The 27,897-nt window shown below is 43.7% G+C and overlaps 1 protein-coding gene and 1 long non-coding RNA gene across 10 annotated transcripts in view; one reads left to right on the top strand and one right to left on the bottom strand.

The window, feature by feature from the left end:
• LOC132657785 (uncharacterized) overlaps positions 1 to 10,554 on the bottom strand; it is a 45,778-nt gene extending 35,224 nt beyond the window's left edge. The window contains exon 1 of the long non-coding RNA XR_009596426.1: positions 10,457 to 10,554. This is a non-coding gene — a long non-coding RNA (uncharacterized LOC132657785). The remainder of the gene's footprint in view (positions 1 to 10,456) is intronic.
• LOC114117957 (zinc finger protein 160-like) overlaps positions 1 to 27,897 on the top strand; it is a 188,376-nt gene that overhangs the window by 72,248 nt on the left and 88,231 nt on the right. Inside the window, exon 1 of one of the 9 annotated variants that reach the window (XM_060398871.1) lies at positions 24,445 to 24,523. The exons of the other annotated variants lie outside the window; for them this stretch is intronic. The gene's annotated coding sequence lies outside the window, so the exon portion shown is untranslated. Of the gene's footprint in view, positions 1 to 24,444; positions 24,524 to 27,897 lie in introns of those variants that run through there. 9 annotated transcript variants of the gene reach the window in all.

Below are 27,897 nucleotides of genomic sequence, written 5' to 3' on the forward strand. Positions count from 1 at the left end.
TTCATGTCCCAAGTGATCCCAACTTTCTTTCACTTTGTTTTTTACCACCTGCTACTTTCACTGTTTATTCTTTCATTCTTATCATCTCTTTGCAAAACACCCATCCTCCACACTGCCCTCTGATCTCACCCCCTCTTCTGTTCTCCTCACGTTTCTATTTCTCTCAGTCACTCTGTCTCCTGATCCCTCTTGCCCACATATTCAGAGAAGGTCGGATGCACTACGATGTCTGCCTCCTGAGAGAGCACTGATGAAATGAAAACTCAACAGTTTAAGGCAAGACAGGAAAATTAAATGCAAACTTTCCCTCTGCCCATTTTGGCCCCCTCCTTCCTCTCCCATGAGCCAGCCCTCTGTTAACCAGACGTCGATGGATGAACCTGCTCAACCATAAAGATCAATTTTTCTTCCTTGGAACCAAACCATATTACTCCTTACAAGACAACATTCTCAATATTCTTAAGGATCACAATGAGACAGAAGGAAGGGGCAGGGCACAACCATTAAAAGAAGTGGGGGGACGGGATGACACAGTCATTGAGAAAAAAAGGATATGACAAAAACTAGGCACGAGATGGCAGAAGAGTCTACTTCCAGTTGACCTTAAGCCTCATTACACTCTAACTCTAACACATCACCTAAACGACACATGCTCAGGCACAATGATAGTTCACAGGATAACCATAAAAGGCCAAAGGCAGGCAGAGGCCCAATTCCCAGAAACCCTGCCCCTTAAATAGAATAGTCCTCCCATCTACTTCTGCTTCATTGAATAGCCTTTGACTGTGTGGATCACAACAAACTATGAAAAATTCTTCAAGAGATGGGAATACCAGGCCAACTGACAGGCCTCCTGAGAAATCTGTATGTAGGTCAGGAAGCAACAATTAGAACTGGACGTGGAACAACAGACTGGTTCCAAATAGGAAAAGGAGTACATCAAGGCTGTATATTGTCACCCTGCTTATCTAACTTATATGCAGGGTACATCATTCGAAATGCCAGGCTGGATGAAACACAAGCTGGAATCAAGAATGCCAAGAGGAATATCAATAACCTCAGATATGCAGATGACACCACCTTTATGGTATAAAGTAAAAGAACTAAAGAGCCTCTTGAAGAATGTGAAAGAGGAGAGTGAAAAAGTTGGCTTAAACTCAACATTTAGAAAACTAAGATCACAGCATTCTGTCCCATCACTTCATGGCAAATAGTTGGGGAAACAATGGAAACAGTGAGACACTATTTTGGGGGCTCTAAAATCACTGAAGATGGTGACGGCAGCCATGAAATTAAAAGACACTTGCTCCTTGGAAGAAAAGCTACGACCAACCTAGACAATATATTACAAAGCAGAGACATTACTTTGCCGACAAAGGTCCATCTAATCAAGGCTATGGTTGTTCCAATAGTCAGGTATGGATGTGAGAGTTGGACTCTAAAGAAAGCTGAATGCTGAAGAATTGATGCTTTAGAACTGTGGTGTTGGAGATAACTCTTGAGAGTCCCTTGGACTGCAAGGAGATCCAACCAGTCCATCCTAAAGGAAATCCGTCCTGGGTGTTCATTGGAAGGACTGATGCTAAAGCTGAAACTCAATAGTTTGGCTACCTGATGCAAAGAACTGACTCATTGGAAAAGACCCTGATGCTGGGAAAGATTGAAGGCAGGAGGAGAAGGGGACGACAGAGGATGAGATGGTTGCATGGCATCACTGACTCAATGGACATGAGTTTGAGTAAGCTCCGGGAGTTGGTGATGGACTGGGAAACCAAGCATGCTACAGTCCGTGGAGTCGCAGACCGTCGGATATGACTGAGAGACTGAACTGAACTGAACCAAGAGCATTAGAGTAAGTGTATCTGAGCAGGTCTTTGAAAAGGGAGTACCCAGGCAAAAGAGCTTAGATAAATTCAAGAGATGCACCAAAAACCCAATGACGATCCATCAGTTTCTAGAGTTTATCATACTTATAGGCACTGCTCTGATGCAAACCCTGAGGCCTCTGAAAATTTATGAGAATGGTAAACATAACCTTTATTGGACAAAGCTCCCCAGACATAAGAAAATCACAGAAGTTAGATGGTCCACTTGGAATGACCCCTTCTCAACTGGCAGATGTTGCTTTAAAAGTGTTCAACAACAGGGAACAACAAAAGAAGCAAGAAGATGCAAGACTGAAAGCCACATTACCTGGTGGCAGCAGTGGATTCCCAGAGCACGAGTAACCTGAGGAGAGGTGAGCCACCATGGGGGAGGGAACAACGCGCTTAGTGTAAGGAGGGCACTGGAAACAGACTGTCCTTGGCTAAGGAGTAAGAAGGAAAAGAGTAACAGACAGGAGCCTGTCACTGCAGTAGAAAGAGATGAACACTCTGATGATGCCCCAGGAGCCCCGGGTACCTGTGACAGTGGGGACAAGCTTACTGACCTTCTGATAGCTACAGTGCAGCATACTCGGTAGACAGCAAGATGGCACAGAGAACAACTCAGTCCATCCCAGTCACAGGAGTTTCTGGAGAAGTGCAAAGCTGTTCTTTCTTACAACCTCTACAATGCCGATTAAGGGACCTCAACCTGAAACACAGTTTCTTATATATGCCAACATGTCCAATCCCTCTTCTGTAAATTAAATGCACAAATGATTTTTTCACTAGAACAGCTTGACGTCTGCATCATGTCAGGGCACCTGGTAAGCAGGCAGATGACATTTGTGGACACTCTGGAGAAGGAGACTGATTCCCCTCCCCAAGTATACAAAAGGTAAGGCAGGAGGTGTGGACTGACACCACAGGGAAGGCCAACAAACATGTGGCCAATACAAATCCTGTTATTAGGGACACTGGAGGGATTCCCTGGTGGGTCAGTGGTTACAAGTTGGCACTTTTGCTGCAGTGGCCTGGGTTCATTTCCTGATGAGGGAACTTAGGTTCCTGCAAACTGTGCAGGACAAAAAAAAAAAAAAAAGGACACTGGGACACCTAATTTAAAACAATACCTTCTGAGGCAAGAGACCCCAAAGACAATTCAGACAATTCTTGAAAAGTTGGCTTAACTGGGACTAACTAAACCTTGTAGATTCCTATATCAAACTCCTATCCTCCCAAAGAGGTGAACTCAGCAGTGTATGAATCATTGTCCTAGACGTGAGGGCCATTTGTGAGACAGCCCAAGATTGGCAGCCTGTAGTAAGTAATCCATATATGTTCTGCTCACAGCTACTGTGGGACAATACTGCTGGTTCTCAGTTCTGGACTTGAAGCACACTTTTCCCTGCATTCCTACTGCAGAAGAACCACTGCAGCTGTCTGCTTTCTGGTGGCAGGACCCAGAAACACAGGGAGTCCAACAGTACTGCTGGACAGTGTTGCCTCAGGGACTGAAGATTTCCCCTACCTTGTTTGGGGAAATGTTGGCTCGGGCTCTTACTCCAATGTGTGTGGATGACTTGCTCTCAACAAGCAAAGTATCTAAAAAATACCATAAGAACCCTGAACTCGGCCAATTGTGGATGGAACGGCTCCCATAAGAAGGCTCAAGTATGTAAGTAACAAGTCATGCACCTGGTTTTATCCTCTGCCTGACAGAAAATAGGCAAGTGCTGGCTTGGGAACACCCAAGACACACAGAGCTGAGGGCTTCTGGGAAAGACAGGATTCTGTCCAATTAGGATCTCAATTCAGGCTTTAAAAGAACATATGTTGAGCTCTTACTTGACAAAAGAACACCAAACAGCCTGGGAAATGATAAAACAAGGTTAGACTCGGCTCCAGCTTTGGAACTAGCAGACTTAAACCTTTCACTGTAGGTCCATGAGGACAAGGCCTGAGTCTCATATTAATTCAAGCTCCGGGAACATCCCTCGGCCCACTACTTACTTCTCAACTAAAATAGAGTGTTCAGGGTGGCCCCCTAGCCTTCGAGCTGTGGCAACTCCTTGTGCCAGACGTCAGGAAACTGAGCAGTTTCACCCTGGGGCAACCCATCACTCTGTACGTCCCTCACCATGTCCTTTCTTCGGGCTTCCCTGGTAACTCAGTTGGTAAAGAATTTGCGTGCAGTGCAAGAGACCCAACTTTGATTCCTGGGTCGGGAAGATCCCAGGAGAAGGAAAGGCCCACTCCAGTATTCTGGCCTGGAGAATTCCATGGACTGTATAGTCTATGTGGTTGCAAGAGTCGGAATTGACTGAGTGACTTTCACTTCATGTCCTTTCTTCATTGGAACAAAAAGGGGGCTATTGTCTGACTTCTGGCAGAATGGGGAAGTACCAAGCCATTCTCTCAGGCAATTCCACTCTAAAACTTCAGGTCACTTTAGCCCTGAATCCAGCGTCCCTGCTCCCGACGGTTGCTGCACAACCCCCTGAGCATGACTGCCTCGAGCAGACTGGGCTCTAAACACAACCCTTGGCTGAGCCAGAAGGGGACCTGTTCATGGATGGAAGCAGCTTCGTGGACCAAGGCAGGGGACGTATTCGGTATATAGTGAAAACCCTTTGTGTGTTTTTTTGCCACACAGCCTACAAGATCTTAGTTCCCCAACTAGGGATCAAACCCGCACTCCCTGCAGTGGAAGTGCAGAGTCTTAACCACTGGACTGCCAGGGAAGTCCTGTGGTGCTAACCCTTGAAAAGGTGGTAAAAGCAAAAGCCCTGCCCCTAGGGAGCTCAGCTCAGGAGGCAGAAGTCACTGCTCTGACAAGAGCCCTACTGCTCCCTGAAGGCACGTGAGTGATACGTACAGAGGCTCCTGCTCTGCTTTCTCTGTGGTGCCTGCTCACAGGACCATCTGCAGAGAAGGGGGCTCCTCGCTGCAGACAATAAAGACAGAAAACATGCTTTGAGATCCTGTCACAATGAGAAGCCATCCACAAGCCTTCACTGGTGTCCGAAGTGCACTGTCCAGGCCACCAGAAGGGTGAAATTCATATAATCCAAAGCAACCAGTTAGCTGACCAAGCTGCAATGGCAGGCAGCAAAGGCAGGCAATTCTCAAGCCATGAGAGGTCACTACAGATCAAATTGTCAAAATACCAGGTGGTGTATCCAGAAAGGAGTGGGGATTCACTCTGGACCACACCACACTCGGGAGAGATGTGTGCATATGGAACTGTCCTGACTCCTGAGGCCCTCTTGTACACTGTGCCACACCACACGTGGCACCCACACCAGGAGAGATGCCGCGGATTCACAAGTTCATAATGGAGCCTAATCTGCAGAAGACCATCGCGAGCCCCTCAAACTTGCATGATTCATGCTAAAATAAAGGCTGCTGTCAGGCCTCCCCAGCTGGGGACCCAACACAGGAACCTTGGTTGCCCAGGACTGCCAAGTAGACTAAAGTAAATCAAGTTGGTAAGGACAGAGAAGAGAGACAGAGTAGGTGACTAAACAGTTAATGCCACTAGGGGATTGTAAGTAAAGAGAAAAGTATGGGAGACGCTGTAAGCTAAAGGATCAGTCAAGAAAGCAGGTTTTCTCAGCAACAAAACCATGTGGCAAAGGCACAGGACCTGCACCCAAACAATAAAACAGCAGTGGCATGAGCCCCATCCTGCCCAGCAGGCTCAGTAAGTTAATGACCCCCTAGGACATGCTTCTTTGTCTGCGCTAAAAACAAAAATATAAGGAAAAGGTGACATTATTTGAAACCTGAGATGATTTACCAAATTTTGGGACATTTCCATTGAGCCATGAGAGTCCAAGCTTGACCATGTAAGGACAAGAAAATTCCCCTGCCCGTTGAGGAGGAGGAGCTGATGATGGAAGCTGACTTCTAATCAAGGTTTGAACTTAACTTTGCTAGTGGGTGATGAGTGCAATTGTGTGGTAGTTTGAACATTCTTTGGCATTGCCTTTCTTTGGGATTGGAATGAAAACTCACATTTTCCAGTCTTGTGGCCACTGCTGGGTTTTCCAAATTTGCTGGCATATTGAGTGCAGCACTTTCACAGCATCATCTTTGAGGATTTGAAATAGCTCAGTTGGAATTCCATCACCTCCACTAGCTTTGTTCACCATAATGCTTCCTAAAGCCCACTTGACTTCACATTTCAGGGTGTCTGGCTCTAGGTGAGTGATCACACCATCATGGTTACCTGGCTCATTAAGATCCTTTCTTGTAAAGTTCTTCTGTGTATTCTTGCCACCTTTTCTTAATCTCTTCTGCTTCTCTTAGGTCCATGCTATTTCTGTCCTCTATTGTGCCCATCTTCGCAAAATGCTCCTTGGTATCTCTAATTCTCTTGAAGAGATCTTTAGTGTTGGAGATTGAAGTGAAATGACACAAAGACAAGACACACACAAGAGACAGACACCACTCTGGCCAGAGGAAAAGAACTGTGCAAGCAAGCAAGCTTGCGGTTTACTATATAGCCCCCCCCCCGGGCAGAATTCCAGACTATATGACTAAGCCTTCTCAGTATAGCGCATGTGCATAAATGTTATCATACAGCAAAAGAGAGTGAAATTTCTGCTTACTGCAGAGTCTGTCCAGAGCCCTTTCTTTCTTCTTATCACAAGAAGGGAATGTTCCCTCGTTTGCAAGGGACCATTAAACTCAAGGCTCTGTCCAGACTCCTTGGCAGAACTTCGTTTGCAGGCATTCAGTCCGAGCAGAGAGCCCCGTTTGCAGGCACATCTCCACTTTCCCTATTGTGGCTGCATTAACCCTTCATCTCCCCCTTCTTTATTTTTTCAAAATATTCATGCAACGTACAATTAGCTCTTTCAATGATAGCTTGCCCTTGACTATTATAAGGAATACCAGAAGTATGAGTTATGATATTGGGATAAAAGTGAGCTAATTTTGCGGATTGGTAGGCAGGTGCATTATCAGTTTTCAATTCAATTGGTAATCCCATAAGGCCCATGTAAGGCCCATTGAAAATGTGTGCATGTATCTATAGTATGATGCACATATTTTGTTGTCCAAAAGAAGAAATGTAAATTACATCCATTTGCCATATCTGATTTGCTTGTTGTCCTCTCATTTTGACACCTGGTGGGGTAAATGGCAAAGTAAAGGGTGCACATATGGAACAAGAACGAACAATATTTTGAGCTTGTTTTCGAGTAATAGCATGAGATTTTTGTAACCCTTAGGAGTTGGTATGCTGTAAGAAATGTTCTTGTTTTGCTGCTTCTATAGGATAAAGTAAGGCATCAATTGTAGCATTTCCGAATGATAAGGGTCCAGGAAGGGCGGAATGTGCACGAATGTGAGTAAAGAAAATTAATTCTGAACACTGCAAGAGCAATTGTTGTACTTGGTAAAGCAATTTATCAATCGCTGTTTTAAGGGTCAGTGGAAGGGAGACATGGGAAGCTGTAGGCAGAGAACAGCATATCGAGAATCTGAAACAATGTTAATAGGAAGTTGGGGAAAATCTTTCAAAACTAAATAGATAGCCCACAATTCAGCGGGCTGTACAGAAGAAAATGAGTGGGGGAGAACCTTGGAACTTTCCGGGGTCCAATATCCAGCAGTATTTTTATTTGCATCTGTAAAAATAGTGGGTCCCTTAACTGGAACATCTGAAATTGGGGATTGAGATATCATAGACTTAGTCCGAAGAAAATCAATCAATTTAGATGACGGATAGTGATTAGAAAACGAACCAGGAAATGAGACAAGAGAAATTTGCCAGTTTTCATTAAATTGTAAACATCGAGATATTTGAGCAGTTGTTCACTGAGTAACAATCTAGTGTGGTTCACATCCTGACAATTGTAAAATACGATGGCGACCTTTCTGTATAAGGAAGGCTAATTTATCCATATATGTAGTCAATTTTTGGAAAAGCCGTTAGGTAAGGAAACCCATTCTATTAATCCTTTTCTTGAGCAATTACACCAGATGGAGAATAAGGGGTATGAAATATAAACGAAATAGGTTGAGACGCATGTAAGTAAGTCAAAAAACCGTCATTTAGTCGTTGCTCAACAAATTGAAGTTCCTGTAAAGCCAATGGGGTTAAAGTTCGGGGGCTATCCAGAGTTGTATCTCCCTCTAAAGTAGAAAACAAATGTCGTAATTGATAAGTAGGAATCCCAAGTACTGGGTGTAGCCAATTGATATCACCCAATAACTTTTGAAAATCATTTCAGGTTTTGAGGTGGTCTCTTCTGATTTGCAACTTTTGGGGCCTTATTCTATGTTGTTCCAATATTGTCCCTAAATATGAAATAGGAAAGTCCTTTTGAATTTTTTCCGGGGCCATTTGCAAATTGTATAGTCTTAAAGCCTCCTGTACTTTTAGGAAGAATTCATCACGTTCGGCAATACTAGGAGCTGCTAATAGGGGATCATCCATATAATGATATAGAATATAATTGGGGTATTCTTGACGGAGGGATTGTAAAGAGCGAGCTATGAATTCTTGACATAAAGTAGGACTATTTGTCATTCCCTGTGGTAAGACTGTCCATTGATAACGCTTAACAGGCTGAGCATGATTAAGAACAGGAATTGTAAAAGCAAATTTATCTCTATCTTGCAATTGTAGGGAATGGCAAAAAAAAAAAAAACAGTCCTTAATATCTAGCACCATGAAGGACCAATTCTGAGGAATAAGAGCTGGAGAGGGGAGTCCCAATTGTAACGCTCCCATAGGTTCAATACATTTATTAACTTGTCGTAAATCAGTTAACATTCTCCATTTTCCAGATTTCTTTTTTATAAGAAAAACAGGAGAATTCCAGGGGGAGGTAGAGGGCTCTATATGACCAAGTTGGAGTTGTTCTTGTACTAATTGTTCTAACGCCTTGAGCTTCATTTGTGGTAATGGCCACTGCTCAACCAAGAGTATTAGTTAACCATTTTAATGGGAGTGCTCGAGGAATTTGAGCAGTGGCTACTAGTTTTCCGATGGAATGGTTACAGAAGCCCCCAAAGGAGAGAGAAGACCTCTTCTCCATATATTAATAGGTATGTTTACAATATAAACGGTAACAGACACTGATCTTCCATTATGGAATTGGCATTGCAAGGGATGGGTACTCTTCCAGGCATCTGCAATAGAGCCCAGTCCCGTCAGCATTAGAGGGCTTTTTTCTTTTTCCAATCTTGGGGCCATTGTTGAGAAGAAATAACTGAAACATCTGCCCCTGTGTCTACTAGTCCCTCAAAGTTTTTTCCTTGTATAATCAAGGAGAGAACAGGCGAGGATCTTTGATAAGCATTTCCCAAAATATGTCGCCCAGTACTTCCAAATCCTCTTGTTCATTCACTAGGAAGAGCCAAAAAGGGATGATAAGGTAGGAGAAGTATTTGAGCAATACGTTCCCCAGCTAATAATGAAAGTGTGGTAGAAGTAGAAACCATAATCAAAATTTCCCAAACATAGTCGGGGTCTATTACCCCAGGAATTATGGTTAGACCTCTCAAAGCCACACTGCTATGGCCTAATATTAAGCCAAAGGTGCCTTTAGGCAGTGGTCCAAATACATTTGTTTTTAATTTGTAAATGCCTCCTCCTGGTGACAAAAGAACATTCTCAGCTAGTGGCAAATCAGCAGCAGCACTCCCTGAAGTAGCAGACTGTAAGTCTGAAATCATCATTTGAGGTCCTTTTAATGAGGCATTGACTGGTAACTGTTGCTGGGAGGAACAGGGTTGGGGCAGGTGGGATGGCAGGAGGGCAGGAGGAAAAGTCCTCGGTATTGTTCCTGGGCCCCAAGGACAGGCCCAGGATACTTTCCCGGTATTGGGTTGCCCATTTTGTCTGTTTTAGATTTGCACTCATTAGTCCAATGAAGCCCTTCCATCAATGGTAAGTCATCATCATGAAGCATAGGCAAAAGAAAGGAGAAGCGATAATGTTCCCTGCCCACATTGGGCCGATCAACCGCAGTGGGAAAAGAGCGCAAGGAGGAGCTAGAAGCATTTTTCCTTCTCACGGGATTTCCACCATTCCTGGAATAGATGGGTCATTTCTTTAATCTCTTTGCCCTCCTCTGATGAAACTGAAGGCCTCCGATTCTGATTCTGAACTATCAGATGTTTCACCATTTACAGGAGAAGGTTCACCTGTATCCTTGCCTTCAGGCAACGCAGAAGCCCCACCAACGTTTGGCACATCCTCATAAATTGCCTCTTCCTTCACTGAAGCATTAGATTTAGTCTCATTATCAGTAGATAGCAGTCAAAGCCTACATAGCACTTACAAAGTCCATAACTTCAAAGGGATCACATTACCCTTCTGATGTTGCTTTCTCAATTCTTTTGAATTATTTTCCATTCCTTGAAATTTAACTGTAGTTTGATATTGAAACCAATGACAATATTTCTCCACCAAGTGAAAGAGCTCTCTCAATTGACGAGTCAAGACCTTAACGCCTATGGAGTGGAGAAGTCCTTTGACTAACTCCATGTATTGTGTCCATAATGATGATGAGAATTCCCATGATTTTCCAGTTCCCCTGCTATGGATTTAAATCCCCGAGGTTACTCACCCTTTCAGTTTCACTCGAGCCCCGTTGGGCGCCAGATGTCGGAGATTGCGAGTGAAATGACACAAAGACAAGACACACACAAGAGACAGACACCACTCAGCCAGAGGAAAAGCACTGCACAAGCAAGCAAGCTTGCGGTTTACTTTTATATAGCCCCCCTGGGCAGAATTCCAGACTGTATGACTAAGCCTTCTCAGTATAGCGCATGTGCATAAATGTTATCGTACAGCAAAAGGGAGTGAAATTTCTGCTTACTGCAGAGTCTGTCCAGAGCCCTTTCTTTCTTCTTATCACAAGAAGGGAATGTTCCCTCGTTTGCAAGGGATCATTAAACTCAAGGCTGTGTCCAGACTCCTTGGCAGAACGCCTCGTTTGCAAGCACGTTCAGCCTGAGCAGAGAGCCCCGTTTGCAGGCACATCTCCACTTTCCCTATTGTGGCTGCATTAACCCTTCACTTTAGTCTTTCCCATTCTATTGTTTTCTCTCATTTGTTTGCATTGTTCACTTAAGAAGGCTTTCTTATTTCCTCCTGGCTAGTCTTTGGAACATTTCATTCAAATGGTTTACCTTTCCTTTTCTTTTGCCTTTCACACCTCTTCTTTTCTCAGCTATTTGTAAGGCCTCCTCAGACAACCATTTTGCCTTTTTGCATTTGTTTTTCCTTGTGATGGTCTTGACTGCCTCCTGTACAATGTCATGAACCTCTGTCCATAGTTCTTCAGGCATTCTGTCTATCAGATCTAATCCCTGAATCTATTTGTCACTTCCACCGTGTATTCATAAGAGATTTGATTTAGGTCATACCCGAATGGTGTCTAGTGGTTTTCCCTACTTTCTTCCATTTCAGTCTGAATTTGGCAAGGAGTTCATGATCTGAGTCATAGCCAGCTCCTGGTCTGTTTTTGCTGACTGTATAGAGCTCTCCCATCTTCAGCTGCAAGGAACATAATCAATCTGATTTTGGTATTGACCATCTGGTGATGTCCTTGTGTAGGAGTCATCTCGTGTTGTTGGAAGAGGGTGTGTCAACTAAAAAAGATGTACAACTTGAGAGTTGCAAGTTAAGTTTTATTTTGGAAAATGAGGACTGCAGCCAGGAGGCAACATCTCAGACAGTTCTGACAGGTGTCCAGAGATCTTTGACTACTAAGACCTAGTCCAGTAGCATTGAGTGGTGTATCAGCAAAACCTTCAGAACTGGGAATGAGCCTTCCCAGCAATGCGGGACCAATGGTCATGAAATGCCCCCATGAGGTCATATTTGCTAAATGATCATATCACCAGGACCTGGTGTCTCAGACAGTAACGCGTCTGCCTACAATGCAGGAGACTCGGGTTCAATCCCTGGATGGGAAGAGATCCCTGGAGAAGGAAATGGCAACCTCCAATATTCTTGCCTGGAAAATCCCATGGACGGAGGAGCCTAGTAGGCTAGTCCATGGGGTCGTAAAGAGTCAGACATGAGCGACTTCATTTCATACTAGAATAGTCTGAGCAGTCTGAGAGACTGCTCCAAAGCAACAGTGGGGGAAGTTCAATATATAAGGTTTTGGTGAAGGGAAGTTCAATACCATGAAGCACTCGTTTCACAGAAGGTTTTTGTTAGTCATGAGGATCTGATGTCACCATGAAGGGATTTAGTGCTTCTCTAGATAGGAGGAGACGCAGGATTGAGATCATAAAATGTGTTCTAAAAACATCCAACTATCTACAGACCAGTCCTACCAGTCCCTGGAACACAGTGCCTCACTCCACTCCGAAGTCCCTCCAGGGCTGTTAAAGTCAACAGCTTTAGCAGAATGGGGTTCAATCTCCGTGGAGGTAGAGGGTAAATACTTTGCCATTCACTCGTTGGCAACGCCCTTGGTGCAGTTCAGTACAGCTCAGTCACTCAGTCGTGTCTGACTCTTTCTGACCCCATGAATCACAGCATGCCAGGCCACCCTGTCCATCACCAACTCCCGGAGTTCACTCACACTCACCATGGAGTCAGTGATGGCATCCAGCCATCTCATCCTCTGTCTTCCCCTTCTCTTCCTGCCCCAATCCCTCTCAGCAACAAAGTCTTTTCCAATGAGTCAACTCTTCACATGAAGTGACCAAAGTACTGGAGTTTCAGCTTTGGCATCATTCCTCCAAGGAAATCCCAGGCTGATCTCCTTCAGAATGGACTGGTTGGATCTCCTTGCAGTCCAAGGGACTTTCTAGAGTCTTCTCAACACCACATTTCAAAGCATCAATTCTTCGGCACTCAGCCTTCTTCACAGACCAACACTCACATCCATACATGACTACTGGAAAACCATAGCCTTGACTAGACGGACCTTAGTCAGCAAAGTAATGTCTCTGCTTTTGAATATGCTATCTAGGTTGGTCATAACTTTTCTTCCAAGGAGTAAGCGTCTTTTAATTTCATGGCTGCAATCACCATCTGCAGTGATTTTGGAGCCCAAAAATAAACTCGACACTGTTTCCACTGTTTCTGCATCTATTTCCTTGAGTGATGGGACTGGATTCCATGATCTTCGTTTTCTGAATGTTGAGCTTTAAGCCAACTTTTCACTCTTCTGAATTTCACCAAGAGGCTTTTAGTTCCTCTTCACTTTCAGCCATGGAGTGGTGTCATCTGCATATCTGAGGTTATTGATATTTCTCCCAGCAATCTTGATTCTAGCTTGTGTTTCTTCCTGTCCAGCGTTTCTCATGATGTACTCTGCATAGAAGTTAAATAAGCAGGGTGACAATATACAGCCTTGACATACTCCTTTTCCTCTGGAACCAGTCTGTTGTTCCATGTCCAGTTCTAACTGTTGCTTCCTGACCTGCATACAGATTTCTCAAGAGGCAGGTTAGGTGGTCTGGTATTCCCATCTCTTTCAGAATTTTCCACAGTTTATTGTGATCCACACAAGGCTTTGGCATAGTCAATAAAGCAGAAATAGATGTTTTCTGGAACTCTTGCTTTTCCATGATCCAGGTGATGTTGGCAATTTGATCTCTGGTTCCTCTGGTGGTCTGTATCTATTAAGACTCATTCCCTGGATAGTTCTTTGCTGTTAGTGTATATTAATGTAAATTTTAATTAAATTATTAAAGGACACTCGGTTTGTCTCTGAAGGTTATCTCAGTAATCTCTCTTTGGATGAAGATCAGATGTCTCATACGACCTGCAACCAAGACTGGAAAAAGACTTAAGTTGAGAAACTGTCTCAAACCTGCATGGCAGGACCTTTTTATAGGTACTCTTAACTAGCTCATGCATGGTGAAATTGAAGGAAACTGACTCTTAGATTAATTCCCACTTCCAAAGGCCCCTAAGCTGGACTAGTCTATAGAGAGGCCTGTTGACCTCAAAGTCACCTTAAAGCAACGCTCAAACAGATGAAACTGCACTACAGTAGGATGAGAAAAGCGACATCAGTAGACAGCTTGCCCAAGATGCTGACCTGACTCTATGATCATTTATAATGTTTTCATGATTCCTTGAACCTGTGCGTATCAGTCACATGTTTTCTATCATAGGTACAATTCTATGCTAGTTTAAACCTCAATCCAATTGTTGGGTTGTGGCCAATTATCTGTGTCTAGTACTTCTGGGTTACCTTGCTGGAGTTCTGTTCTTCAGGGCTCTGATTGGATACTACCTAGGAAATTTATTTTAGATGAACGTTCTGTCCTGTTCTGTCTATCCATGATATTACTAATAGGATCCTCTCACCTGGCCAGTTAATAATACCTGCTCTGATGTTACTTCCCTGGTGGCTCAGACAGTAAAGCGTCTGTCTACAATGCAGGAGACCTGGGTTCAATCCCTGGGTCAGGGAGATCTGCTGGAGAAGAAAATGGCAATCCACTCCAGTACTATTGCCTGGAAAATCCCATGGACAGAGGAGCCTGGTAGGCTATAGTCCATGGGGTCGCAAAGAGTCGGACACGACTGAGTGATGTTGGCCATAGATTTAAGTTTTCTCTTAGGGTCATTCAAACTCAAATTTCTCTTAAGGTCATTCAAAATCAGAGTGATGAGCTAAGTCTCAAAATTAACCTCTCATCTATTAAAAGGAAAACTCTACAATTATGGGATGTATTCTCTATGGTTGACACAAGGCTATGGTTATTTAAGTTTAAAAGCTCCTGTATGTTGGGAACAATTAAATCATGCTGAAAATGATCAACCTAGTAATATTATGAGACACAGCCAGGTGCTTATGAACTATGCCTATTATTACCCTTAGAGAGTGATTGGTGTAAAACTCAGTGGATTTGTGGCACTAATTTATGGCCTTGACATCTACAGGATGTGTACAAAGGTGTAGCCTGGGATTCCCATGAATTTAAGGTCATACACATTAACAAATTAGAGGTAACCCCAACCAAACCTACCATTGGTGATCCCAATGGGTCAAAACAGCTATTTTCTTTGTGTGTGTGTGCCTTCAGTGGGACTGGAGGATGTAATTTGCCATATCAAAGCCTTGACAACTTACATAAGCTTTAAATGATAGTAACTGGGCTATTAACCTATTGAATTCTGAGATCTCTATGGTGAGAAAGACCATGCTGCACAACTCCAAGGCCCTTGACACCTTACAGCATCTCAGGAGATATCAGTGCTACAATTCAAAGTGAATGTTATAATTTCATACCTGATAAATCCTTTAATGTGACACATTTGATGAACTATAAAAACCAGATTTCTTCTTAAGTGACCATTCCCCAGTCTTGATGATCTTTTAAATAACTGGTTTGGTGTGGGAGGCTCATGGCTAAATTATTTACTTTTAATTCCACTAATGTTATTAGCTATACTATTTGTATTTTGCCTGTTTCACAAGATTATTGTTTCTTGTATAACCGTATGCTGCTGCTACTGCTGCTAAGTTGCTTCAGTAGTGTCCGACTCTGTGTGACCCCCATAGACGGCAGCCCTCCAGGCTCCGCCATCCTGGGATTCTCCAGGCAAGAACACTAGAGTGGGTTGCCAATTCCTTCTCCAATGCATGACAGTGAAAAGTGAAAGTGAAGTCACTCAGTCGTGTCTGACTCTTTGCCACCCCATGGACTGCAGCCTACCAGGCTCCTCCGTCTGTGGGATTTTCCAGGCAAGAGTACTGGAGTGGGTTGCCATTGCCTTCTCCGAACCAAGTGTATGAGCCTCCAACAAAAATAATGACTGGACTTCAAGCAGTTGATCAAGTGTATAGCTCGATATGTGATCAGTGATTATAATAATGTTGCTCTAGGTATGGGAGTAACTTCCACTTCAGACGTTCAAGCTGGATTTAGAAAGGCAGAAGAACCAAAGATCAAAATACCAACATCTTCTGATCATCAAAAAAGCAAGGGTTCCAGAAAAACATCTACTTCTGCTTTATTAACTATGCCAAAGCCTTTGATTGTGTGGGTCACAACAGACTGTGGAAAATTCTTAAGAGATGGAATACCAGACCTCCTGACCTGCCTCTTGAGAAATCTGTATGCAGGTCAGGATGCAACAGTTAGAACATGGAACAACAGACTGGTTCCAAATTGGGAAAGGAGTATGTCAAGGCTGTGTATTGTCACCCTGCTTATTTAACTTATATGCAGAGTACATCATGCAAAATGCACGGCTGGAGAAGCACAAGCTGGACTCAAGATTGCTGGGAGAAATATCAATAACCTCAGATATGCAGATGACACCAGCCTTATGGCAGAAAGTGAGGAAGAACTAAAGAGCCTCTTGTTGAAAGTGAAAGAGGAGAGTGAAAAGCTGGCTTAAAACTCAACATTCAGAAAACAAAGATCATGGCATCCAGTCCCTTCACTTCATGGCAAATAGCTTGGGAAACAATGGAAACAGTGAGAGACTTTTTTGAGGGTGGGGCTCCAGAAATCACTGCAGAAGGTGACTGCAGCCATGAAATTAAAAGACACTTGCTCCTTGGAAGAAAAGTATGGCCAACCTAGACAGCATATTAAAAGCAGAAACATTACTTTGCCCACAAAAGTCCATCTAGTCAAAGCTATGGTTTTTCCAGTAGTCATGTATGGATGTGAGAGTTGGGCCATAAAGAAGGCTGAGTGTTGAAGAATTGATGCTTTTGAGTGATGGTGTTGGAGAAGATTCTTGAGAGTCCCTAGGAAGACAAGGAGATCAAACCAGTCAACCCTAAAGCAGGTCAACCTGGAATATTCATTGGAAGGACTGGAAGCGGAAGCTTCAATATTTTGCCACCCGATGCAAAAGAAGTGACTCATTAGAAAAGACCCTGATGCTGGGAAAGATTGAAGGCAGGAGGAGAAGGGGACAGAGGATGAGATGGTTGGATGACATCACTGACTCAATGGACATGAGTTTGAGCAAGCTCCGGAGATGGTGAAGGACAGGGAGCCTGGTGTGCTGCAGGCCATGGGGTCGCAAAGAGCTGGACACAACTTGAGCTACTGGAACAACTCAAGAGGAAGCAGAAGAGAGAGATAGGACACTCTCCCTCCCCACTCTCCTTAAAATTCAACATTCAAAACTAAGATTATAAACTGTATTACCCTAATACTTTTACACCTCTCCTCCCTCTCTTAAGCTTCACAGTGTTCTATCTTTTTTTTTTTTTTTTCAGTCAGCACAGGCTGCCATAGAAATATGGTATAGATGTCTAGAGACACAGAAAGGATCTTGTTGCTAGCACGGAGACAGGGTAGATGGTATGTGAGAAGGAAGAAATTTTACTGTCTGAGTGCTGCTCACAGGGTCTGATAATTGACATTCTCCTTAATTCAGGGATTTTTCTCCTATGTTCTAAGTCTAACCCTGTTAAAACTCAAATCTATAAATTTAGGTTATTCTACCTGTTATTTATGTATTTTTAAAAATAAATATTTATTACTTATTTGGCTGCAATGACTCTTAGCTGTGGCAAGTGGGATTTAGTTTCCCATCCAGGAATGGAACGTGGACCCACTGTGTTGGGCATGGAGTCTTAGTTACTGGACCACCAGAGAAGTCCTCAAATATCCTAAGCTGGTAAGTTTTGCATTGCAATGCCTGTTTTGTGACTAAGTTTTAAAGTGAAACTGTGAGATCTCTATTGGGATATATGTATTGCTCAGGTTAATTTGTAGGTGAGCTCTATTTAACTGTCTTTCAAAAAAATGCTTACAAATTAAACATTTCTAAATATAACAGAAACTAAGCTAAATGGATTTTGGATTCATATGACCCCAAGAAACATTTAGTATGAAATTAACATCTGGCATTAAAGTTTGTTGTTTGCTTGTTTAATAGAGACATGTCATGTAGACACATCACTATTAAGTACAATGTTTTTTGTTCAGGTTTACTTAAAGTCAGTAAGTATATTTGTTGTAAAGTTTGTCAGCAAGAAAATTAACTCATGGGCTTTCCTGGAGGCTCAGCAGTAAAGTCCCCTTACCAATGCAGGAGACATGGGTTCTATCCCTGATCTGGGAAGATCCCCCATGCTGTGGGCAACTAAGCCCATGCGACCCAACTACCCAGCCTGTGCTCTAAAGCCTGGAAGCCACACTGAAGCCCATGCCCCTAGAGTCCATGCTCTGCAAAGAGAATAAACTCAGTGACAACCCAGTGCACAGCAAACAGTAGCCCCTGATTGCTGCAAATAGAAAGTCCGAGCAACAGTGCAGACCCAGCACAGCCAAAATTAAATAAACAAATATTTTTGAAATGTGTTTTCACTAGGGTATACTTTGTACAGTTTTTAGTGATCAAGACACTCACTTTCCTGGACAAATTTTACAAGCCTATGTTATCAATTAACACTCATTTTACAATCAAATTAATCTTAACTTGGCCGATTTGGGACAAATGAGGGTGATTTGAGAAGAAAGGAATTATCTTTTAATAGATATTAAATTTTAATTTGGCTGAGATCAGTATCTACTGTCTAAAACTCACTTTTTAAATAACACTTTTGTCATATTATTATAAAGTTTAATCGAGTTGTTAGGAAGATATTCTAGGCTTGGGTCTGAAGCTCAGCAGTGTAAGCTATCTTCGGATGCAGATCAGATATCCATAATCTATAACCAGGGGATTATATGTTCTAGAAAAAATCATTTAAAGGACTGTGTCCACCCTGTATAAATGCCTCTTATGAGGCATTCTCAATATCCTGCACAAGGATACTGAAGGGAATCAGCTTCCAGGATTTACCCTCCTCTGACTCCTTTACTTCCTAATTTGCAGCCAGACCAGTTCCTGAAAGCTCTCTGTCAATGCCACTGGACACACTCTGTATTATTCCTTTGGGACAGTTTCTCAGCCATTCACACCTGGCTGAGAGACTACTCAAAAGGATAACATCTAAAGCTTTAAGCACAAGTCCTGATTAAACTGCACAGTGAAATGGGACACAGGAACGTAACATCTGGATAGCTAACTACTGCCTGAGGGAGGGGAATGGTAAGGACTGTCTCGCTGCTGCTCCAGCCAAGGCCACTAGCCCAGAGTCAAGGGCACCCAAGGGTGGGAGACTGCCCACTATATTCAGGAGCTCCTTCTCTGTACCCCGAGTTACCCAAGGGCCAAATCTCAGCCCAGACAGCACCTGCAGCCTGTAAGTTATGGACCAACTGCCCCATGGCTCCGCCTCTGTGAGAAGCCTTTCTCCATGTCTATCTTTTCTCCACCTTTCTCCTTGTCCATAAGTCAGAAGATAACTTTATATTTTTCTGAGAACACTGAACTTTCCAGGATGGAGTTTTCCCAGTTAATGAGATGTTTTGATCTCATCCAAAGGGAGATTTGCAGACTTTACCCTCCCAGGCAGCTAGGGTCCATGCTGACCCAGTGGCGGCCTGAGCCCAACAAGGCCACGCAGGGGCGGGAGCACTGTGCTGTCCTTGAGGACATGATTGTTTAACAGAAGTTATGAAAACACCTACAGTAAAACGTGTCAGTTATGAAAAGTGGAGGTAGTACAACAGGGGTGAGATGAAAATTGGAAAGCATTTCAAGAGAGGTTGATAGAAGCTTTAAAAATATAGCAGGGGCTTTTCTAGTGGCTCACTGGGAAAGAATCCACGTGCTAATGCAGGGCACATGGGCTCTAAACCTGATCCAGGGAGATCCCATGTGTCATGGAGCAATTGCCCGGGAGCTGAAACTACTGAAGCCCAGGCCCTAGAGCCTGTGCTCTGAAACAAGAGAAGCCACTGCAGTGAGAAGCCCATGCTGAGAAAAGCCCACACAGCAACAAAGACAGAGCATAGACAAAAAATATATAGGGGTGTGGATCCCTTCTCCCTTGAGGACAGGCCCTTTCGGCTATGCATTTCATAGCCCACCCTGCGACATCAGGAGTGAGATTCAAAAGCAACTGCTGGTCCTCAGACTCCTATGAGCAATTTGCTCCACCTGGCTTATTCAGTTTTTGATAATAGGGACATGGTTGAAAAGGCTGAACACTCCCAGAGTAATATACAAAGGGCTGAAATGATGGTTGTAGCTTTGTCCACTCAGAGATCACCAGAGGAAGTCAGCCTTTGCAGGCCAAGCTGGCCATGGTGGACCACAAGGCCCACAAGTACCCAAACCAATCCAGGGTGCCCTGAACAGAAGGGCACTGGAGAGATTGTGACGGACTCTCCCTTTACAGACAGCCAGGGAACAGGAGGAGGGAATGCCCCAGACACCTGAGATCCATGGGGCCTTGGCCTTGGATGGTTTCCCAACTTTGAGGGGCCCCGAGGTCTACATCTGCCTACAGCACCGTGTATATAACTAGTGCTGAAGCTCCAGGGGTCATTGAAGCTGGGGCTGAGATGGAATTCCTGGACACCAGTGCAGTCCTTTCTGTCTTAACCTGAAGGGCCGGAATTTTAACAACCATAAAAATACATAATGGGAACATCAGCACCAACACGGGGCCGCTTTCCAGGAATTTCATGCTCCAACAATGGCCAGTGGTTTCTCCATCGATTTCTGTGCCTGTCACCTCTCTTTTAACTCAAGGGACTTCCTACTTAAATTAGGCTCCACTCTGATACTTGAGGGACAAGGAAGCCACCCTTATGACCAAATGATACTAACAAAACTAAAAACAGATTAACTCTATAACTGAGATAAAAGACTTAATAGATGCTGCAGTACAACACTGAGGCTCTGGGTCTAGCTACAAATAAACAGACTGAGGCCTTATGTGATGCTCTTCCAGATTTGGAACCTGTTCTGAGCTACATAGCCCAGCTGGTAAAGAATCCACCTGCAATGCTGTTACTGAAAGGTATGTGTTGGGGTCCGGCGTGTTTTGTACCCCTCCCTCATCAGACAGACTCCTCAGGTTCTCGTGTGGGGCCTTGCCCAGGAATGTGCACAGGCCGCAGATGATTCCGATCTGGATCCTGCATTGAGCACCAGGGCTCTTAGCCTCCACTTGAGAATGAAACCAGGCCCTGGGAGGGAAGGGAGTCTGCTCTAAGTGGGGCTGGACCAGGGCGTCCTGTGTGACCTGAAGGGCATCGTGGGGTGAGCAGGTACCCTGCTGCTGTGTGCATGAGGCCTCACCAGGAGGAGTATGATCCGCGGGAAAGTGTAGGAAAGTTCCATGTTGGACTCTGTGTGGGAGTTGACCTTCCTGAGTTCTCCTGAGACAGTGGCCACAGGGGACTGTCTGTTCCTCATGGTGAGGGCTTCCCTGTGTGTCGTTGGTGCAGAGAAAGAGGGTGTGTTGACCCTAAGCATTAAACAGCATGTTTTCCACTTTCATGATAGAACTGTGAAGACTCACGGACGAAGAAGCCCAGAAGAGGTCAGGCATGGCTCTTTCTCTGGTAAGGTCATATTCTCAGTGGATTCTCAGTCTGTCCTTCCTGAATTCCCCTTCTCTGAACTCGCTAATCATGTCTGACTCTGAAATATCCTGTCTGACTCTTGTACACCCACACTCACCTGGGGCCTTCCATCAGGGCCTGTTGTCTCCACTTAGATCCCGTCTCCCCATGACCTGGTGACCTGGCCTTGTGAGGAGGTTCCCTGGGAACCGTCCTGGGCAGGGCTTCACCCATGGGTCTGAGACTGGGTCTTGGTGCTGGGCAGCAGAGTTGCTGAGGGCCCATCTGGATGCTCTGTCTACTCTGTTAACCAGGGTAAAGAAGCTGTAGGTGGACCTCAGGTATTAACATGTACAGTACAGTAAAACCTGCAAAAGAGGCCAATGAGGGCAAATCAGTTCTGAATTTTTACAGTACATTTAAAACTAAGTGAGCACCTCCTTGAAAACTTAAGTGTTTGGGAATGGAACTGAACCTTCAGAAAGAGATGTCAGGGCTAGGGAGTATTTTGTTAGACCATCTAATTTAAACTGTAAAATCAGGCGACGTACTTTTTTTTCTTTCTTTTGACCACATGATGCAGCTTCCAGGGTCTTAGTTCACTGAGTAGGGATCGAACCTGAAACCCTGCAGTGAAGTGAGGATGTTAACCACTGGACCATGAGGGAATTCTTCAACTTTACTAATTTTAGTATTTTTTAATGGAATAAAGGAATAAATTTTTGATGTTGTTAGTAAGTACATACCTAAAATTAATTATAAAATCACACTATGATTTTTAAATATATTTATTTCTGTACTCTGACTTCATTGCTTGAGTGTCTTTTCCCTAGATCTGGTGGCCAGTCTCTGGTTGTGTGCAGCTTCTCATTGTGGTGGCTTCTCTTGTCTTGTAGCCCAGGCTCTAGAGCATGCTGGCTTCAGTAGATTACCTCCTGGGCTCTACAGCTCTGGCTCAGAGTTGAGACTCATGGGCTTAGTTGCCCCTCAGCATGTGGGATCTTGACCAGGCAACAACCCACATCTCTAGCATTGCCCAGTGGATTCTTTACCACTTACCCATAGGGAGGCCCATATATATTTAAATACAGGTATTTTATAAAGATTGGAAGAAATCTGTATGTTATTTTCTACTTGTATTACTTTTTTTATTTTATTTATTTATTTATTTATTTATTGAACTAGAATAAGATAATGTTGAGGAGTTCCCTGGTAGTAGTGGCTAAGAATGTGCCTGCCATTGTTGGGTGCATGGGTTCCATCCCAGGTCCCAGAAGATGCCTCAGAGCAACTAAGCCCAAGGGCCACGACAGGGAGCCTGTGCCCTAGAGCCCTGGAGCCATTACTACAGAAGCCCGCACTCTCTAGAGCCTGTGCTCCAAAACAAGAGCAGCCACTGCAAGGAAGCCCGGGCACTGCAGCTGAAACTAGAGAAGCCCACTCACAGCAAGGACCCAACATAAGCAAAATAAATAAGCTTGAAAAAGAAATAGAATGTTGACAAAGTTAGTGAATGAAGAAGTAAAATAAAGAAGAGAATGGGAACCCACTCAGTATTCTTGCCTGGAGAATTCCATGGATAGAGGAGCTGGCGGGCTGCCCTCAGCGGGGTTGCAGAGTCTGGCATGAGTAAGCAGGTAAACAACAACTTCCACACACAGCAGATTGAGCTCTGAAAACAAATCTAAGTGTCTAACTTTCCTCTTGCAGATTCTTCAGTGACTTCCATTAGCTTTTGGAATAAAGTCCTAAATCCATAGATCTTGCATAATTAGCTTCTGCCTGGCATCACCCCATGTACATTCCCTGTGTCCCAGTCACACTGACTGACTTTCTGTTCAGTAAATATCTTCCCGCTCAGAGCTGGCACTCAGGCTGTTCTCTCTGCTTGCAACACTCTTCTGTTTCCCATTTGCCAATCCTAAGTTTCTTCCTCACAGAGACCTTGTCTGATTTCTCAATGTCACTTAAGACTTTCTGTTTAATCTTGTCTTAGCACCAGGCCTGTGTCAGACCACTTATTTCAGTAGTTACAGTAAAATTGTGGATGAAATTGGCTGGCTGGCTGCTGGATTGTAGGCTCCATCATGTTCACTGCTGTATTTCAAGTTTGAGGCACAAAGCTGATGCTGAATGAAATTTGATAGAATGAAAGAAAATAAATAAAGAGCACTCTTCTGTTTAATCAATTGTGTGTTTACACACGCATGCATGAATGCATGGATATGTAACTCCATGGTTTTATTACAGAAACATCATCTCATAAATAATGGTGTATGCTTTGTTGCAGTTTCAGTTGTATCTTAAGTGTATTTCATGGCGCTGATTTTTCTACATCATCGCAGAGTGGTGCAAACTGTAGTCAGAGTATTGACATTGTGTGGGTTGCGATGGGAGAGGTGTGACCCTGTATCGTGACCATTTATGCTGTTCTGTTGTATTTCAGCTGCCTTGAACTTGATTCAGGTATTCTCAGGGAACTCTCTGTGGATGCACTTTCCTTCTCAGGTAGTTAACTGGTTGATTCTTTAGGTTCAGATGTCTCTCCCAACCACCTGAGCTCAGATGCTGTTGCCTCATTTCTTACCTGTTTGATCTGAGCGATTTCTTAGAGTGAAAGATTTTTCTCCCCAGTAAGGTGGACGATCTTTCTCTAACGTGCTGTTTTGTTGATGACAAGTTCATCCGTGTGAAGTCTTTAGAGTAATGCTTAGTGTGTAGGACGTGCTGAAACCTGTCGTCAGTGTGATGGTGTCATCATCATCACAATATGTTGTTTTAAAGTCACTGTGGACTTTGTCATCTCTGAAGACACGAGTCTTGCTGTAACTCATGTAGATAGTGACACTATGCTCAGTGTGTTGAATGTAACACTTCATAGACAACCCAGGGCTGGTTTTAATTTGTGTATTTTTCATGTATTTTCCACATACATGACAAATTCATGTTGATTGCAGGATATCATAATCTTAGGAAAAGTGGAAATTTTAAATTAGATTACAGACCAACAGTTTGCTTCAAGCAGCTTTTAATGGATTTATCAGAATATTACTTCAATTGAATTGAGTTTTACCCTTCTCACCTCTTCTCATTTTGTGTGAAACTAAGAATCCTCCTCAGGGCCCGTTGGTGAGTGTGTTTTCATTTGAGGCACAGTTAAGCTTCAAGGATGTGTTCCTAGATTTCACTGCTGAGGAGTGGGAATGCCTGGACCCTGCCCAGAGGACCTTGTACCAGGATATGATGGTGAGACCCTCAGAACCTGCTGTCTGTGGGTGAGGATCCCTTCCTCTGAAGTAGGGATCTGCCCTGGGGTACCTCTGCACATTCCTCTGTACCTTTGAGATCCCCCTCTTTTCTTGACTAAGCTCAAAAGCTTGTTGACTCATATGTAAAGCTTCATGATTGGTATCAGGAGTTTAAACTTGCCTTTCCTTCAGGTGATGCCCTGTGTGATACACCAGGAGTTTCTCCACAGCTTGAGTGTTTATAAAGCTGATTTCAAATGTTGAAATATCCAGTTGCCTGCTTTCTAGCCCTGTTCTTGGTTCAGTAGTTCTTAGGTAGGAACTAGATCCTGCTGTTCCCTGTGCATTCAGAAGGTGGCAGATAGTAAATTCATTTGAGAAGTATTTTTCTGTCAGTTTGTAATGTCCTCACTCCTTGGCTGACAAAGAGCTTCATTCTACACCTGCCAATGCAGGAGACACAGGTTGGATCCTTGGTCTGGGAAGATCCACATGTCAGAGAGCAGCTACGCCTGTGTGCCTCAACTACGAGCCAGCACTCTAGAGCCTGGAAGCTGCAATTCTGAGCCCACATGGGACAAGTACTGAAGCCGTGCAGGAGACCAGAGCAAGTGAGCGAGCACTGCAACTGGAGTGTAGCCCCTACTTGCTGAACTTGGAGAAAAGACCAAGCAGCAACAAACCGGGGCCAGCGTGAACTCCACCCACGGCAAAGGTCATGAGAAGGAGGCTTGGCATACGCAAAGGCGTGATCAAGCCTCAGAAAACCCCTGTTCCCGAGCATCTACCCCAAAACCAGAGTCTGTTTTATGCTCTCACCTACACCTCTGACTGGGGGCTCTCCCATAACTTTCTCTGAGGAAGGAGTAAATGCAGCTCAAGGCAATAAAATTCCTGGGCGTGACAAGAGTGTTTCAGCTTACGGACTCCTCTGAAGGTTACCTAGCCCGCCTGTATAGGTTTGTCTGGCCATGTGATTGTTCATCCTCCGAATCTTAGAGGAACGAAATGTTTTAGACTTACTAAAGGCAAATTCTCTTGGGAGTTGGAAATTATTAGTATAGTGTGTTGGTTAGGAATTATATTGGTGAAGGGTTTTTCATTTGTTGTGTCAATAATTGCTGCTAATTCCCTCCCTGGGTGGGACAAGGATGTTTCAGGTCAAACCTCTCTGCTGACAGGCTAGCTTGTGTGACAGGATTATCCATACTCCTGCCACTACACACATGATTGTTTACTACCTCTCAACCATAACAGCACAGAGAGTTTTGGAGTATTATGAGTCTTAATTAGCATAGGGCTTTTTCTTCTTGTTGAGTCAATGATGCTGAGGCCTCCATATCCTTAAGCACCTGGGAATATATTAATCAATGTATTTGGACTACAGAAAAGGAAATATAGTAGTTTTTAAGGTTAGCAATACTAGACTTTTGAGTTAATGAATTTTCTCTTTGTAATAGATCACTGTACTTTGTTATAAACCACTGTGTCCTTGCTATCTAAAAATGTAACTTTATCACTATCTTAAGACTAAATAGATCTTAAAGGAACATTGGTGAAAGGATTTTCATTTGTTGGGCTGATGTTTGCTGCTAAATCTCCATATTCCCTGCCCTTATAATGAATATAACTAACATATAGGAGAAATAAGTATTAGCCTTTAAGCATATGGGAGAAATAAGTATTAACTTTAAGATTAACTGTTAACCTTGGGTAAATAAATTCCTTTCTTGATTGTAACTCACTACACCCTCACCCTATAGGAACGTAACTTTATTTGGAGGGTGGTGCCTGGTTTAAGAAAAACACCCTTGGAAAATAAATTTTTGGTTATCAGAAAGAAAGGATCATAAAATGTCAGCAGGTCTCACTCATGGCCAAAAGATGATGTAATATCCCTAAGACCTTTTTTAAATACATTTATGTGAAGCAACTGATTTTGATAAAGGTCAGGACTGCTGACCCCCGAGTGACTCCTGTATTCATCCCTATGCAACAAAAGGTACATAAGCAAACCCAAAATAAAGAATGGATCAGTTTCCAGAAAGACTAATTCCCCATGTCGTTTCTTTCGCTCCCTGTTTTTCTGTCTGAATTCCCATCTGGAGCATGGATGCTATTCCACGTAATCCAAGTTATTCAGCCTCTTTTCTCCACTAATCTTCCTACTACATATCCGTTTCTAATCTATCTATATATCTGTAATTAAATATGATTTTCCAAGGATGCCGACGCCGTCCCCACCTTCGAATTCCCTGGATCCGGGCTGGACCCCAGCACCTGTGTGCCTCACGACCCAGCACTCTAGAGCCTGGGCTGCAACTACTGAGCCCACATGGGACAACTGCTGAAGCCCATGCACCCAGGAGAAGCCACAGCAAGTGAGGCGCCGAGCACTGCAACTGGAGCGTAGCCCTACTTTGAACTTGGAGAAAGACCAAGCAGAAACGAACACCCACCCGAGCCAGAAGAAATAAATACACCAATGTATTAAAAATCACAGATACATTTATTTAAAAGAGAGAGAGAGTTGGATTCTGGAAGAAGCCACAGTATATGGCATTACTTCTGAGTAGGAACTTCTGTTTCTGATCTGAACGTTATCTCCATTCTTGGGGCAGGAAGAAGACCCCTGGATTGTGGAGAATGAGGTGCTAACAAACATCCAGATGAGTGGGAAAGTATCCACAGTGTGATCACAGGCAACTGTCACAAGCACAGGGAGGAAGCCACACCGTTCATGGGGTTTGGGAAACTCTCAAGTGGGAGTTCTGTGAAAACAGATGTTTATTGTTTGTGAACTCTTGGAGATTTTTCTTCTCATTACTTAGGGCTCTGTTCTTCGACATGTGAAATGTACAGCACCTCGAGTGGTGCTGGCACCCACAGAGATGAAGGCAAGATCTCTTTTAGGCCTGTACCGGGTCCTGTTGTGGCCTTACAGCCCTCCCAACCCCTCTGTCTCCCTCTCTATCAGCTGGTCCCCTTCTAACTGCCCCAGTCTCTGAGCGGAGGAGCCCAGGTTCCCCCACTCAGCAAGTTTGTTTACCCCTTTAGATTTTTCTGATCAAACACCCATCTCCTTGGAGGGACGTTCCAAGATTTTTATCAGTCCTTCTGGCCCTGTTATCACAGTCAATTTGAGCACTATTTGATCTGTATAGCCATAAATCTATGACTATAGGAAGGAGATAACTTGTTTGATACAGGATAGCCTTATTGTTTAGACTCTGGAGAAAACTGGTTAAGATGAATTTTTTTTTCTTTAAAAGTGCAAAACCGGTTCTTTTTACATGTGGAATTTAAAACGGCAAGCTTGTTAAAAAGACCTGCCGAAAAAAGCTGAAAGTTAACCTTTGCCAGGGCTTCCCAGATGACTCTAGTGGTAAAGACCTGCCAGC

This window comes from Ovis aries, chromosome 14 (assembly GCF_016772045.2).
Source record: "Ovis aries strain OAR_USU_Benz2616 breed Rambouillet chromosome 14, ARS-UI_Ramb_v3.0, whole genome shotgun sequence".
Lineage (NCBI taxonomy): Eukaryota > Metazoa > Chordata > Mammalia > Artiodactyla > Bovidae > Ovis > Ovis aries.